General features: G+C 38.3%; 1 protein-coding gene across 2 annotated transcripts in view; it reads right to left on the bottom strand.

Moving 5' to 3' along the window:
* PPP2R3A (protein phosphatase 2 regulatory subunit B''alpha) overlaps positions 1-16,919 on the bottom strand; it is a 221,397-nt gene that overhangs the window by 183,446 nt on the left and 21,032 nt on the right. Inside the window, exon 2 of one of the 2 annotated variants that reach the window (XM_032630857.1) lies at positions 6,189-6,343. The exons of the other annotated variant lie outside the window; for it this stretch is intronic. The gene's annotated coding sequence lies outside the window, so the exon portion shown is untranslated. The remainder of the gene's footprint in view (positions 1-6,188; positions 6,344-16,919) is intronic. 2 annotated transcript variants of the gene reach the window in all.

Genomic DNA, 16,919 nt, shown 5'->3' with positions numbered 1-16,919 from the left:
AGCTGATCTTTCAGCAGAAACTCTGCAAGCCATAAGGGAGTGGCAGGACATATTTAAAGTGATGAAGGAGAAAAACCTACAACCAAGATTATTCTACCCAGCAAGGATCTCATTCAGATTTGATGGAGAAATTAAAACCTTTACAGACAAGCAAAAGCTGAGAGAGTTCAACACCACCAAACCAGCTTTACAACAAATGCTAAAGGAACTTCTCTAAGCAAGAAACACAAGAGAAGGAGAAGAACTACAATACCAAACCCAAAACAATTAAGAAAATGGGAACAGGAACATACATGTTGATAATTACCTTAAATATAAATGGATTAAATGCTCCCACCAAAAGACACAGACTGGCTGAATGGATAAAAAAGCAAGACCCGTATATATGCTGCCTACAAGAGACCCACTTCAGACCTAGGGACACATACAGACTGAAAGTGAGGGGATGGAAAAAGATATTCCATGCAAATGAAAATCAGAAGAAAGCTGGAGTAGCAATTCTCATATCAGACAAAACAGACTTTAAAATAAAGACTATTACAACAGACAAATAAGGACAGTACATAATGATCAAGGGATCGATCCAAAAAGAAGATATAACAATTGTAAATATTTATGCACCCAACACAGGAGTACCTCAATACATAAGGCAAATACTAACAGCCATAAAAGGGGAAATCGACAGTAATACAATCACAGTAGGGGACTTTAACACCCCACTTTCACCAATGGACAGATCATCCAAAATGAAAATAAATAAGGAAACACAAGCTTTAAATGACCCATTAAACAAGATGGACTTAATTGATATTTATAGGACATTCCATCCAAAAACAACAATACACATTTTTCTCAAGCGCTCATGGAACATTCTCCAGGATAGGTCATACCTTGCATCACAAATCTAGCCTTGGTAAACTTAAGAAAACTGAAATTGTATCAAGTATGTTTTCCGACCACAATGCTATGAGACTAGATATCAATTACAGGAAAAGATCTGTAAAAAACACAAACACATGCAGGCTAAGCAATACACTACTTAATAACGAAGTGATCGCTGAAGAAATCAAAGAGGAAATCAAAAAATACCTAGAAACAAATGACAATGGAGACACAACGACCCAAAACCTATGGGACGCAGCAAAAGCAGTTCTAAGAGGGAAGTTTATAGCAATACAATCCTACCTTAAGAAACAGGAAACATCTCGAATAAACAACCTAACATTGCACCTAAAGCAATTAGAGAAAGAAGAACAAAAAAACCCCATAGTTAGCAGAAGGAAAGAAATCATAAAGATCAGATGAGAAATAAATGAAAAAGAAATGAAGGAAATGATAGCAAAGATCAATAAAACTAAAAGCTGGTTATTTGAGAAGATAAAAACTGATAAACCATTAGCCAGACTCATGAAGAAAAAAAGAGAGAAGACTCAAATCAATAGAATTAGAAATGAAAAAGGAGAAGTAACAACTGACACTGCAGAAATACAAAGGATCATGGGACATTACTACAAGCAACTCTATGCCAATAAAACGGACAACCTGGAAGAAATGGACAAATTCTTAGAAATGCACAACCTGCCTAGACTGAACCAGGAAGAAGTATAAAATAGCAACAGACCAATCACAAGCACTGAAATTGAAACTGTGATTAAAAACCTTCCAACAAACAAAAGCCCAGGACCAGATGGCTTCACAGGCGAATTCTATCAAACATTTAGAGAAGAGCTAACACCTATCCTTGTCAAACTCTTCCAAAATATAGCAGAGGGAGGAACACTCCCGAACTCATTCTACAAGGCCACCATCACCCTGATACCAAAACCAGAAAAAGATGTCACAACGAAAGAAAACTACAGGCCAGTATCACTGAGGAACATAGATGCAAAAATCCTCAACAAAATACTAGCAAACAGAATCCATGAGCACATTAAAAGGATCATACACTATGATCAAGTGGGGTTTATTCCAGGAATGCAAGGATTCTTCAATATACGCAAATCAATCAACATGATACACCATATTAACAAGTTGAAGGAGAAAAACCATATGGTCATCTCAATAGATGCAGAGAAAGCTTTCAACAAAATTCAACACCCATTTATGATAAAAACCCTGCAGAAAGTAGGCATAGAGGGAATTTTCCTCAACATAATAAAGCCATATATGACAAACCCACAGCCAACATCATCCTCAATGGTGAAAAACTGAAACCATTTCCACTAAGATCAGGAACATGACAAGGTTGTCCGCTCTCACCACTCTTATTCAATATAGTTTTGGAAGTTTTAGCCACAGCAATCAGAGAAGAAAAAGAAATAAGAGGAATCCAAATCGGAAAAGAAGAAGTAAAGCTGTCACTGCTTGCAGATGACATGATACTATACATAGAGAATCCTAAAGATGCTACCAGAAAACTACTAGAGCTAACCAATGAATTTGGTAAAGTTGTAGGATACAAAATTAATGCACAGAAATCTGTTGCATTCCTATACACTAATGATGAAAAATCTGAAAGTGAAATCAAGAAAACACTCTCATTTACCATTGCAACAAAAAGAATAAAATATCTAGGAATAAACCTACCTAAGGAGACAAAAGACCTGTATGCAGAAAATTATAAGACACTGATGAAAGAAATTAAAGATGACACAAACAGATGGAGAGATATACCATGTTCTTGGATGGGAAGAATCAACATTGTGAAAATGAATCTACTACCCAAAGCAGTCTACAGATTCAATGCAATCCCTATCAAACTACAACTGGCATTTTTCACAGAACTAGAACAAAAAAATTTCACAATTTGTATGGAAACACAAAAGACCCCGAATAGCCAAAGCAATCTTGAGAACGAAAAATGGAGCTGGAGGAATCAGGCTCCCTGCTTTCAGACTATACTACAAAGCTACAGTAATCAAGACAGTATGGTACTGGTACAAAAACAGAAGGATAGATCAATGGAACAGGATAGAAAGCCCAGAGATAAACCCATGCACATATGGTCACCTTATCTTTGATAACGGAGGCAGGAATATACAGTGGAGAAAGGACAGCCTCTTCAATAAGTGGTGCTGGGAAAACTGGACTGGGACATGTAAAAGAATGAAATTAGAACACTCCCTAACACCATACACAAAAATAAGCTCAAAATGGATTAAAGACCTAAATGTAAGGCCAGAAACTATCAGACTCTTAGAGGATAACATAGGCAGAACACTCTATGACATAAATCACAGCAAGATCCTTTTTGACCCACCTCCTAGAGAAATGGAAATAAAAACAAAAATAAACAAATGGGACCTAACTTCAAAGCTTTTGCACAACAAAGGAAACCATAAACAAGACCAAAAGACAACCCTCAGAATGGGAGAAAATATTTGCAAATGAAGCAACTGACAAAGGATTAATTTCCAAAATTTACAAGCAGCTCATGCAGCTCAATAACAAAAAAACAAAAAACCCAATCCAAAAATGGGCAGAAGACCTAAATAGACATTTGTCCAAAGAAGATATACAGACTGCCAACAAACACATGAGAGAATGCTCAACATCATTAATCATTAGAGAAATGAAAATCAAAACTACAATGAGATATCATCTCACACCAGTCAGAATGGCCACCATCAAAAAATCTAGAAACAATAAATGCTGGAGAGGGTGTGGAGAAAAGGGAACACTCCTGCACTGCTGGTGGGAATGTGAATTGGTACAGCCACTATGGAGAACAGTATGGAGGTTCCTTAAAAAACTACAAATAGAGCTACCATATGACCCAGCAATCCCACTACTGGGCATATACCCTGAGAAAACCATAATTCAAAAAGAATCATGTACCAAAATGTTCATTGCAGCTCTATTTACAATAGCCTGGAGATGGAGACAACCTAAGTGCCCATCATCGGATGAATGGATAAAGAAGATGTGGCACATATATACAATGGAATATTACTCAGCCATAAAAAGAAATGAAATTGAGCTATTTGTAATGAGGTGGATAGACCTAGAATCTGTCATACAGAGTGAAGTAAGTCAGAAAGAGAAAGGCAAATACCGTATGCTAACACATATATATGGAATTTAAGAAAAAAAAATGTCATGAAGACCCTAGGGGTAAGACAGGAATAAAAACACAGACCTACTGAAGAAAGGACTTGAGAATATGGGGAGGGGGAAGGGTAAGCTATGACAAAGCGAGAGAGAGGCATGGACATATATACACTACCAAACGTAAGGTAGATAGCTAGTGGGAAGCAGCTGCATAGCACAGGGAGATCAGCTCGGTGCTTTGTGACCGCCTGGAGGGGTGGGATAGGGAGGGTGGGAGGGAGGGAGACGCAAGAGGGAAGAGATATGGGAACATATGTATATGTATAACTGATTCACTTTTTTATAAAGCAGAAGCTAACACACCATTGTAAAGCAATTATATCCCAATAAAAATGTTTTAAAGAAAAACTTACTATAAAGCTACAGTACTCAATACAATGTGGTATTAGTATAAGAATAGACATAAAAAAAAAGCTAAAAGTAAAACTACCATATGACCCAGCATCCCACTGCTGGGCATATACCTTGCGAAAACTGTAATTCAAAAAGATACATGCACCACAGTGTTCACTGCAGCACTATTTTCAATAGCCAGGGCATGGAAGCAACCTAAATGTCCATCAACAGAAGAACAGGTAAAGAAGATGTGGTACATATATACATGGAATATTACTCAGCCATAAAAAAGAACAAAATAATGCCATTTGCAGAACATGGATGGACCTAGAGATTGTCATACTGAGTGAAGTAAGTCAGACACAGAAAGACAAATATTATATGATATCGTTTATATGTAGAATCTAAAAAAAGAAAAGGTACAAGTGAACTTAATTTACAAAATAGAAGTAGAGTCACAGATGTAGAAAGCAAACTTATAGTTACCAGGGGATGGGGGTTGGGAGGGATAAACTGGGAGATTGGGACTGACATATGCACACTACTATATATAAAACAGATAACTAATAAGAACCTGCTGTATAGGACAAGGCATTCTACTCAACACTCTGTAATGGCCTATATGGGAGAAAAATCTAAAAAAAAAAAAAAAAGCGTGGATATATGTATATGTATTACTGATTCACTTTGCTGTACACCTGAAACTAATACAACGTTGTAAATCGACTATACTCCAATAAAATTTAAAAAAAAAGAATGTGAGAATAATGAGACAAAAAAAAGAAAACAAAAAAAACTTTGAGGAAGGCTGGTATGTATAGGGTGAGGAGAATGATTCAAGGAAGAAGACAGAGAATGAATTTCCAAAGGGGAGGAAGAGAACCAGCCAAATATGACATGGAAGTCAAGGGAGGAAAGTGCTACATTCTTCCAACATGCTGAATTCCAAAGATTTTGTGTACCAACAAACATTAAAGCTATACTTTTCTTTTACAGGTGTTTCTCCCTAAATTCATGTAAAAATTTGGGAAGTTAATAAAACCTTAAACAGCATAAATATAATGATGGAAAACAGAGAATGATGTTACACATATTTTTATGCTGCTATTTATGTGTTCTATTTCAGGAAACATCTGGAACAGAGGGTATGATGTAAAGAACTTCCTCTGCTTATCTCAAATTATGAAAGGGTTCAAGAAGAAAATGAGCCACATAAATCGTAGATACAAGGGAAAACTGGTTGAATAGCCATGTCATTTAAATGGGACATTTTGAAGTCTGGAAGAAGAAAAATTGTAGAAAAGTGCCTAAAACTTTTTATTTAACAGAATACATAAGGTGTGATGATTCAGAAGGAATGAGTCATTTAGAAATAATAAAACAGTTTGCCTGGAAAACACGGGTGCTCGGTGGTGGATGACTCAGTATGGAAACTGATCCCGAGAGTACAATTTAGAGGAATACAAAAACATATACTATATGTATTTGCAGGATAAAAAAGGAGACCTGGAATCTTTTATTTGTTGTGTTCTCTTCAAAAATAGTTGAGAAAACAAATTAAGAAATCTCTTAGAAGGCAATATTTTTCTTGTGCTCAAAGAAATTATACATATGAACATGAAAGAACAATTAATGCTCTAGGTTTAGGGCTAATGTCTTAATGAGACTAAAAGTAAAATAAGAACATCTCAGCAGCAGGTCTAATTTGAGCATACAGGAATTAGAAGTGCTTAAAAACTTACTTTTATCTTTACTCCAGTGGAGAAAGAGGAAATGTGCCTGAGGGGAAAAGCACCAGGTGGGCAGTCAGGGGCTCCTCCTCCCAGCTTCTGCTTCTGTACTGACCAGCTCAGTAAGATGGTCAAGTCGCTTCCCTCACTGGGATTCGCCTTCTCTTCTGGAAAAATAGGACAAAAGATGGCTCTGGGGTCTAGGGAACACGAGAAAAGCAAAAAATTCTTTCTTGTTTTGAATTACAAAAAAGCTATATATTTACCAGAAAACTATTTTGTATTCTTTGATGTGGGAAGCACAATGAACTGGCTATTAATTTTTAATGCATGTAATTTGCAAAGCTACTGATTTCTTGGAGTACTGGCTCCAAAGGAAAATCAGGAGGTTAAACTTTGACCATTTTATAATTTAAAAAAATTCTCTGTAATATATTCCAAAAAATAGTCATCTCTGACTGCTGGTAGTATTTTAAGTTACTTTAATTCATATATTTTCCTTTTCTAAGCCTTTTTCTTATTTTGGAGGAGATTATATAAAAATGAAATCACATTCTGTAAATAAAAATCATTTGGATGCTTTAGAAGAACATATATACAATACAGTTTAATAAACATTTGAATGCTGCCAGGTACTCTTCAAGACAAGGGAACTACAGATCCTATAATTTTGCCTCAAACAGCTTGCAGTGTGAGTGGGGAGAGAAACAGAATATCTTTTACATCAAGGAAGGCACCCCAGAGAGGAGGGCTGCGAAGCCCAGCCTGGAGTTAAGCAGAAGCAGTGGCTGCAGAAAGATGCCTTGTGGACAAACGGAGCAAGGCAGGAGGTGGCCCCAGGAGGCCTGGGAGGTGTGAGGAGCTACTGGGAGTTTGGTGCTATTCCAGTGGCAAGTTTGAAGAGAGGCTTCTAGGTGCTACCGCTAAATGGTGGGGGTTGGGTGGGAGGCAATGTAGCATCAGGGAGTCCCTGAGAGATTTCAGTCGGGGGTGGTGGGGACCAGGTCAGATATACACTGTGTAGCACTGCAGAGGACAGTGCAGAGAGAGTCCAGAAGAGAATCAGTGAGGCTATAAATGAAGGAAGCTCAGAGGCTTATGTGACTACCCACGATCACAAATCTATGAGTACGAGCTGAATGTAAGTTATCTTTAAATCCTGTCCTTTTCTGTAACCCTGTGCAAGCACAAATTCTGGTCAAAGTTGACAACAGATCCTACATTCACTTTTATTAGGTAAATTATGGGTCTTTTAAAAAAAAGGACTATTCATTAATGTATATTAAGTACCCAAAATGTTTAGGGCATTATAGAAAACAAGCAAAGCTCCTGATTATAGGAACTTATAAAATAAATGAGACAAAAAAGAATAGATCAATTCATTCAACAGGTGTATATTGGGGCACTTCTGGGCCTTGATCACATTCTAGTGACAGTTCCTTTTAGAACATAATTTTTGCATCCTCCTTTCCTTTTCTGACAAGTTTATTTGGGTACAAGAGAACAGAGAATCTCTCCAGAGCCAAGTGAGCAATTCTAGGAGAGGACCAGGAACCTGGAGTAAAATAAATACAAGCCTGGGTCAGGGGAAAACTTGCTTGAATGGGACAATAAGAGAACAGGGAAAAATCCCAACAGATGGCATGGATGGAGTAAGCAGAGGATGAGCCTGGAATCGCCTTCAACGTAGCTTGGATTTGACAGATCAAAGTTGTTATTGCTTATTTTTTAAAAAAACAATTTTAATCTTTATAAAAGTAATGACTGTAGAAATAAGACACGACTGCTGGGAAAAAAAAAAGAGAGAAATACAAAGAGGAAAATAAAGATCACACCCAGAGATAATATCAATATGAACATTTTTGCCTTTTTTGACTTTCAACACACACATAAACATTCACAGAAATAGACATGGGATTTTTGTGAATATTAATTTTTTAACAAAAGTGAGACAATTATAGTTTATTATCTGCTTTTTCCACTTAATATAGGGAGACCTCTTTTCATGAAAATAAAAATATATACCATACATCTTAGATACATTCTGTGGATATACCAAATTTACTTGTTCAATTCTTTACAAAGGCACATTAAGGCTGTACGATAAATAAGGTGCAGAAAGGAAGCAAGCAGCAAGGAAATGATAAAACTCACTTCAGTTGTGGCAGCATTTTCAATATTCTAAAGGTGGAAAGAGGTAAGACATATGGAAGCTCATGAGATTTTAGTGTTCCAGACATAAGATGAATAATGTCTGATTCTGGAATTCTTTGTGGATGAAGAATTTCCAAAAGGGAAACAAAAAAAGTCTGCAGCCCAACACACGCTAAAAATGAAGTAATTTCAAATCTTCACATCTGCAGAACAGATAGAATGTCAAAGACAGCACTCAGACAACTAAAAACAGTGGGTGGACTGCCAGGGAAAAACCAAGTGCCATTCTAATGATCATCCATAACCACGGCTTTCCCAGGAAGTGAGAGCTCCCCACACTGTGCTCTAACACAAAGCGCACTGAGCCTTTCTCATGAGATGCTAGGCCGCCTTAAGACTTCATGGATCCTCTTTGGGCCTCTGTTTCCTCCAGCACTTGGCTGGGCTCTGTGAATTACAAACTGCGCTCGTCACAGTTCCCTTGGAAGCTGCCAATACTAGCCATTTCCCACTGCAACTAGAATAGTTCTGCTGTTATCTGTTTTATATATTGGATGGATCTCTAAAAAATATTTTATTTGAAAAAACAAACTTATATAGCTAAAAAACATTATTAAAAATCACATGATTAAAAAAATAACATTCACCCTTCAGATTGTTAATCACAAAGGTAAAAATATAAATTTATAATGGACAGATCTGAAAGTTACCACCTTAACACCTTGGTTAAACTTAGAATCACTAATGGTGGGATAATCAGATATGTACCTTCCAATTCAATGTAATATGAAGACTGAATATAATGTACGGATTTTTCTTGCCAAGAATATTTAGCTTTAATCAAACTTTCAGATTTAATGTCCAATTATAGGAAATACAGGCAATAGAGAAATAAGCTACACACCACCATGAGTAAACAGAGAAATTCATTATATGGCTCACTATAAGACAACTGGCTTGGTCTCTTCAATAAGTCAGTATCATGAGGGAAAAAGCACATGTGTGGAGCTGCGTTGGGGGGGAAGTGGTGGAAAGAACAACAACTATAAAGGCTCTGAGGTGGGAGCATGTCTTGAATATTTTAGCAAGAGTGAGAATGCCAGTGTGACTAGACTTTGACTTTTATTGAGTGAGATAGGAAGCTACTAAAGAATTCTGAGCAGAGAAATTCATGATCTGACTTACTTTTTAAACAAGACCATTCTAGTTGCTCTTACGAGAATGGACCACAGGGGACAAGAGTAGAAGCAGGGAGACCAAAAAGGGGGCCAAATTTGCCTGGAATAATCCAGGTAAAAGATGATGTTGGCTTGGACCAGGTGGTAGCAGGGGAAGGGTGAAAAGTCAGATTCTGGATATATTTTGAAACAAGAGCCAATGGGACAGATGTGTCAGTTTTGTGGAAAAGAGGGAGGTCAAGGATGAATCTAAGGGTTGATTTTTTAAAAACTTGTTTGTTTGCTTGAACAACTGGAAGAAGAGAACTGACTTAATTCATACTGGGAAGACTGCAGGAGGAACAGATTTGTTGGTGGGAGAGGGAGCAGCTGTGGCAAGAAGGTCAGTAGTTCAGTTTTGGCCGTTACTTTTGAGGTGCCTACTAGGCATTCAGGTAAAGGTGTGCAGAATGCTATTAAAGAATTAAATCTGGACTTCTGGGGAGAGATTTAGGATTATACAAATTTGAGAGTCATATTTAAAGCCTTGAGACTAGATGAGATCACCAAGGGAGGGAATATAGAAAGAAAAGAGAGAGAAATATATATAAATATTTATTCCATAATAAATCTTATTCTACAAGATTCTATAGAAATCTCTATTTCTATATAGGAGTAGAATACAGAAAGAAACATCCAAAGGCTGAGCTTAGGAGCACTCAAACATGCAGAGTAGTGCTGTCTAATAGAACTTTCTGAGATGATGAAATATTTATATATCTATGCCATTCATGTGGCTATTGAGCACCTGTAATATGGCTAATGCAACTGAAAACTTAATTTAAATAGCTACATGAGCTAGTGGCTATAGCACTAGACAGCCCACTCCTAGAGTCTGGGGAAGTGAAGGAGAGGAGAGAGAAAATAAGTGGTCAGAGAGGGAGGAACTGTGAAACAGTTCTCCATGGGTCTCTCGTGTTTCTGTACACATTGCAAGCAAGGCACTGCCTGTCTTGATAGTGATATGATATTTTATATGATATGATAGTTCCGTATGATCTTTTTCAAGAATGTCTGTATAGCAAACAGTCTTGGAAAACTTGGTACTATCTCCCTCTGGAGCAAAGAGAAGGCAAGCAGCTTATTGACCATTATAAAATATTTGGGTTCTCTAAGATCAGGTTTCGTTTCTAATAACTCAACTCACCATGTGGAAAGGTGTAGTCTGGCCCCCTTCACATTGTCTCAGAGTAACTAGCGCTAAGGGAACCAGTACAAAAAGACTCCTACTCTGGCTACTGCTATTGCTGTAAGTAGTAAACTGTCTTTCATCTCTGGTGTAGAAGTCTTGTGTCTTCTACCACCATTCATGAAACTGGCAAGCTAACTTGTTAGCTTACAAATAGGGTAAAATCTTAGATCTGCATAGTTCTTGACAAGTATTTTAAAATAAAGTGAAGAAGGTATTACAAGGAGGAGACAGTGGTTAACTCTGCTCCTGAATGTTAAGTCAGATAACTGTAGAGAAATGTTTTGATGGAATTTTGGGAGCAGAAATATGACTGGCTTGAGTACAAAAAAAGAATGGGAAGACAAAAACTAGCAACAGACTACAGACAACTCTTCCAAGAAGTTTTGCTGTGAAGTTTAACTGAAACAAGGCAATATAGTAAGAGGGGAAAGTGGAGTCAAGGAGGATTATTTTTAAGATCGGGGAAAATACAAGCATATTTTCATGTATAAGACAATGATTCAAAGAGGGTAAAACTGATATAAGAGAAAGAATTACGAAGCACTTATTAGGTTAGCTCTTTCACAGTAAGAGGAAAGAAAGCAGAGGATACGGATACTACTACAAGTAGTAGGTAGGTATGGTTGTGAAAGCCTGTGAAAGCTCTTTTTCTTCTATTTCTTTTCTGTAACTAGGAATCAAGGTCATCAATTGAAAGTGAAGACTGGGGAGGAGATGGTGAACATGTAAGGAGACTGGAGACATGCAATAATCATCTAGGAGGAAATGAAACAGAAAATGACTAGAGAAATCTAGTATGATTGCCAGGCAGCATTATGGTCCCACTTAAGGTTATGATCATTAATTTAATGCAAGCTCAGCAGCATGATTTTACAGGCATGGAATAGGCAAAGAATTGGATTTAATCAGTGCTGTGGTTCAGCCAGGCAAGGCTGCTGAAGTGAGAAAGAGGCAAAAGAACTGAGGATGTATGCAAGGGAGAGATGAAGATGATGATGATGATGATGATGATGATGATGATGATGAAGAGGAGGAGGAGGGGGAACTCCAAGCCTCTATACCATCTCCAGAAATCCTAACCCTTCCACTGAGCCCTGTGGACTCATGGGTAGACAACAGCAAAATCCCCAGATCCCGGATCTCTTCTCTGAAGCTTTCTTCAACTTCCTTCACCTTCTTATTTAAATTGAAACTACCTTCCCCTGAGGATGCTGATTTCCCTGTAGCTCTCTTAGATGACAACTCTTTTTCTCTTCCACACCCTTCAAACATGAGGCCTGGTTGGTGCCATTCTGGTTCCTCATTGCTACTTTCACACCATTCTCCACCTGCCCTCTCCCCAAATCCCCTGCTCTGAGTCACATAACATTAGACTTTACCACCCACCACGCTTCCTTATTGCAGGATTGAAGGCTCCCCAAGGTCACTCCCTTTCATTCCTTGATTTTACCTTTTGGTTCACTGTCACTCCAACACTATTTCTAGTGTAATTCTTATTGATTTTGACATTCAAATAGATAGTCCGTCTGATGTCCTGGCCTCTTAGGTTCTTGACCTTTTCTCCACAGTGTTAAATATGTTGATCTTGTTTACTACCCTGTCTCAGCCACTTTCTCCCATGATCCTACCCTACACCTTTAGAACATTTAAAAGTATATTTTAATAACCACACATCTCAAGGCCTATCACTTACCAAAAATTTATTGGTGAGTCAGAGTAAGAATACCCTCCCTAGGCCTCCACTGGCAGAGTCAAGAAAATGGTCATACATCCGGCGTAAGACCATTCTCTGCAGGAATTCATGCCAGCATCATCAGCAGATAATGAGAGCGCAAGGAGAACTAGACATGTTTCCTCTTTGAGGACTCTTATCTTGGGCTTGTATTCCTTAGATGCAGGGGAGAGGTGTGTGTGAAGGACTGCGGGAGAGGCAGAGGCATGCTGCTATGCTGACTGATCCTTCTTGTACTGGGCTTGCAGAGGGAAGATTAGCATTACTACACCATCACTTTAAAAGTACTGATATGCTAGGTATTGTGCTGAGCACTTAAACGCATTATCTAATTTAATTTTTATGCCAGCATTGAGCACAGTGTTATCTCCATTTCACAGATGAGGAAACTGAGGCTAAGGGAAGTTAAAAAAAAAACTTGCTCATATTACATACTTAGAAAGTGGAAAAACTGATTTGAGCACAATTTTCTCTAACATGGAAGCCCCTCTGTCCATATTAAAGCCAAAGGAGCTGGGATAGTCAGTACCTGAGTCCCTGCCATAATTCCATATTTCTCAACATCTAGAGAAGGAATCATCTCAAATCTCAGTAGGCACAAGAAAAAGAAAGGAAGGACGGAAGGACAGAAGGAAGGAAGGACAGATGAATATAAATCTATAGAACAGTGAAGTTCTTTGTAGTAACCTGGACAGCAAGAACACAAGTTTTTTTTAACCCCAATTTTGTGTTTCAGAAACCTTGAAAACTTAATAAATTTATTAGTGAATGATTAAATTGTGACACATATAATAGCCATATAAAATAAAATCATAACAGATAAGCTGAGTAAAATTTAGACCCTTAAAAACCAACGAATAATGTTAATGCTACTTATTTGAACGTCAAACTATAAGTATATTACCAAACTTTGTAAGCATAATTAAGACAATGAGCTTGTTCAATAATAAAACTGAGAAATAATTAAAAGCATATTCACAAACGGCATCATATCCAGAAATAGAATTATATACAAGACATGCCATAGAACCAAGCACAAAGCTTAACTTTTATTATTTTAGAACAAGTGACCTATGAGATTAAATCAACAGGAGGGAAATAAAAAATGCAGAAGACTCTAAACATGGAAGAGCTGCAAACATCAGGGCAAGAAAAAAATTAATGTAAGTATAAAACATGAGATTTGATTTGGAGAAAACATAAATACAAAGATTTAGTGCAAAGAGTCTCTGAACAAAAGGAACTTAGAAATAATTTCCATTTATTCATGAGGTATTTATTAAGCATTTATAGCACTGCTGCAGTTTCTCAGGAAGGGAAATGATGGGATTCAGGTGGCAGGGGGATGGATCAGGGAAGCAGAAGCAGAGGTGAGTCAGAAAGCCACTGCAATTTACTCATCCTTATATCCCCAATGTGGAGCCAGTGCACAGCATAAGATAGGAATTCAGTGTTATTGTCTTAATGTATGAACTGTCAGATGCTGTGAAGCACCCCAAAATTCAACTGGGGTAGGGGAACAGGGCAAAAGCCCAATAGGAATATCTACAGGCAAGAAGGAAATGCAGACTATTTTGAGCTGACAACCTTCACGGTTTTCACATGTCCCTCAACAGAACGCACTGCTTCCCCATTTCTTTGTTTCTGCCCTGGATACAGCTTTGGTATCTTACTTATTGAGCCAACTGATCCCTTCTATTTAATCAACCTTGACCTATCTTAGCTGAAGTTGTATCACAAATAAGATCATTAGTTCATTCACTTTTGCTCCAATCCAGTGAATCTCTGAGCTTGCCCAATGGAAGAGCGTAGGAAGCACTTGTCTGTCTGTAAGACAATTTAAGGCAAAAGGTTGTGGCCCTGTGGGCTCAAGAGTAGTACCTAACTAAAAAAAACAACCCTTGGGGTACAAGTCTGTGTCACCACCTCTAGTGGGGCTCTGTGGCCACAATTTCAGCAGAAAATTTTTCATTCAATATAATAATAGGTGTGTTTGGGAGAGCAGGGAGCTGGAAAAAAGGATGCTGAGATCAGACAGGAAAGCAGAACTGAGAACAAGGTTCAAAGGGTGACATGATGGGCATCCGAACCAAAAGGCTAGAAGCAGGTATGGAGGTTGAGCACAGAGTCAGAAATTTGAGAGCAGGAGAGCTGAGAATAAACAAGAGTTATCTGCTATAATAGAACAAGTGAGGTTGTTCACGACTTGCTTTGTATTTGCTGGTCATACATGTGGTATGTCAGACTGAGCTGACAGGTCCAAGTCTAGGGTCAGGGCAGCCACCAAGCCTGCCTCACCAACCTGTCATTCAGCCTCAAGTACCCTGAGGGATATGATGAGAACCCTGAGACACTCCCAAAGTTCTTCATTCAGTTGACATTCTGCATGTGGGACTAAGGGACCTCTGTGTTCCTGTAGATGAGGTCTAGCAAGGGTTTACTTGTTATTAATTACTTACTGTACAGACAGACAACCCAGTATAGCCTGGTATATACACAACCAGAGTACCTTATGGGGGCAATAGATCTTTTTACAGATACCTTGGTAGGGGTCTGTAAGGCCCCAAAAGTGGAATGGCCATCTGACATATTTGTAGGCCACACCCAGGATATAAACTCACTAAGGGCTATCAACCCTATCTCCAAAATCTCTCTCAATTTTGACCACTTCTCATTAGAATCCTGCTACAGTCTTGGCCCAAATTATCCAGCTTTCTCACCTGCACTATCATCATGGCCTTTTAACTGGTCTCTCTGCTTCCACTCTAGCCTCTCCATACTTCAGTCATTTTCCAAACAGCACAACTAGAGGAAAACAAACCAGAGTGAATCACTCTCCTATTTAAAATGCTCCAGTGCTTACCTACTCCATTTTGAACAAAATCTAAACTCCTCTACCATGGCCTAATATAGCTCCAGAATCTGCCTACCACTTCCCTCACCTCATCTTGTACTGCTCTTCCTTGGCCTTTGTTTTGGTTCCTCCAATAGACTCTTCTCCCTTGACCAAGGCCCTGTTTCATTACTCTCTACCCCATTACCCAGTTTACTGTCTGTATCAGCACTTACCAGTACCTGTAATTGTTTTATTTATTGTTTACACATTTACTGTATTTTCCCTGCAATAGAATGTAGGCTCCACAAAGGTAAGGACCCTGTCTACTTGTTCATCACTGTATCCCAACACCAGTACAGTGCCCGGTATAAAGGAAGAACTTAATGAGGAAGGAAAGGGAAAAGGGAAAGAAGCAATTTGCTAACATACTGCCATTTCTGATTCTTTAGATGAGACTAGACTAGGAAAAAAGTCACCTTTTAAAACTAGTTTCAGGACGGACTGACTGACACCATCTAGGATGAAGAGGCCCTCTTGGACATTTCTGATAACTGCTTATCCTAACCTTAATTTTACTTAATGAGAAGGTTTAGCACATGCCTTGTACCTAAGACCAGTATCCCTGGCCCCTATCACAAATGCCCTAGCACTGAGAGGCAACATACAGAAGACGATCCACTAGAACTGCATGACTCCCTTCCAATACACACTGAGAAAGACTGCCTACCAAAGGATGATTGATTATTTGTGTACTATGGCTAGGAAATTTCTTTTATACAAGTCTACTCATCAATATATCTCTGGTTCACCTGTAAGGGGGCTCTGTACTACCCTGATCTCCAAACTTAGCTGACACATGTCCAAATCCCTAGAGAATGTATTCCTGTATAGGCATTTGGTTACCAAAACATCTGAGAACATTCTGTCAACCAGGTCTTAGTCCTTTAAGAAAAGTGACACATCCACACTGATAAATGGGGACCATTAAGAGCTTCTGCTGGTAGTATTGTCACTCAGTACATCTACCCCTAGTGGTGTTCCTCCTTATAAATGCCCTTGCTACTACTCACCTGTGCTACGCATGAATGGCTCAAGACAAATCCAACCCCACCACTTTGGAGTGGGAGGACTAGGCCATTTGAATGTTGGTGGTTACCAAGCTAGGTGAGCTGGATGGAACTTAATGAAGCTCCCCAGTCTGATTTGTCATCTGCCTAAACAGACTTTTATCGACTGTAGCTGGGAAACAGACTGCAGACCAAGGTATCTATCCATACCTTGACAGACATTACAGTACAGGTCTTAGGAAAAATTTTGGTTAAATTCCTAAAGTTTTAATCATTTACTTTATCTCATCTTCTAGGGCCCTCATTCCTGTTGGATGGGAATCAGGTGTAAAGATTATTGGGGAAACAAAGTTGCCTAAGGTTATAGAATGGACAGTGGGTGGTTCACTTTGTAAACTGACCTGATTTTTTTAATTGAAGTGTAGGTGATTTACAATGTTGTATTAGTTTCAAGTGATTCAGTTATACATACATATATATATATATGTATATTCTTTTTCAGATTCTTGTTTATAGGTTATTACAAAATACTGAGTACAGTTCTC

Source organism: Phocoena sinus, chromosome 4 (assembly GCF_008692025.1).
Source record: "Phocoena sinus isolate mPhoSin1 chromosome 4, mPhoSin1.pri, whole genome shotgun sequence".
Classification (NCBI taxonomy): domain Eukaryota; kingdom Metazoa; phylum Chordata; class Mammalia; order Artiodactyla; family Phocoenidae; genus Phocoena; species Phocoena sinus.
Note: the sequence above shows the minus strand (reverse complement) of the source record. Positions and strands in the feature narration are given on the sequence as shown.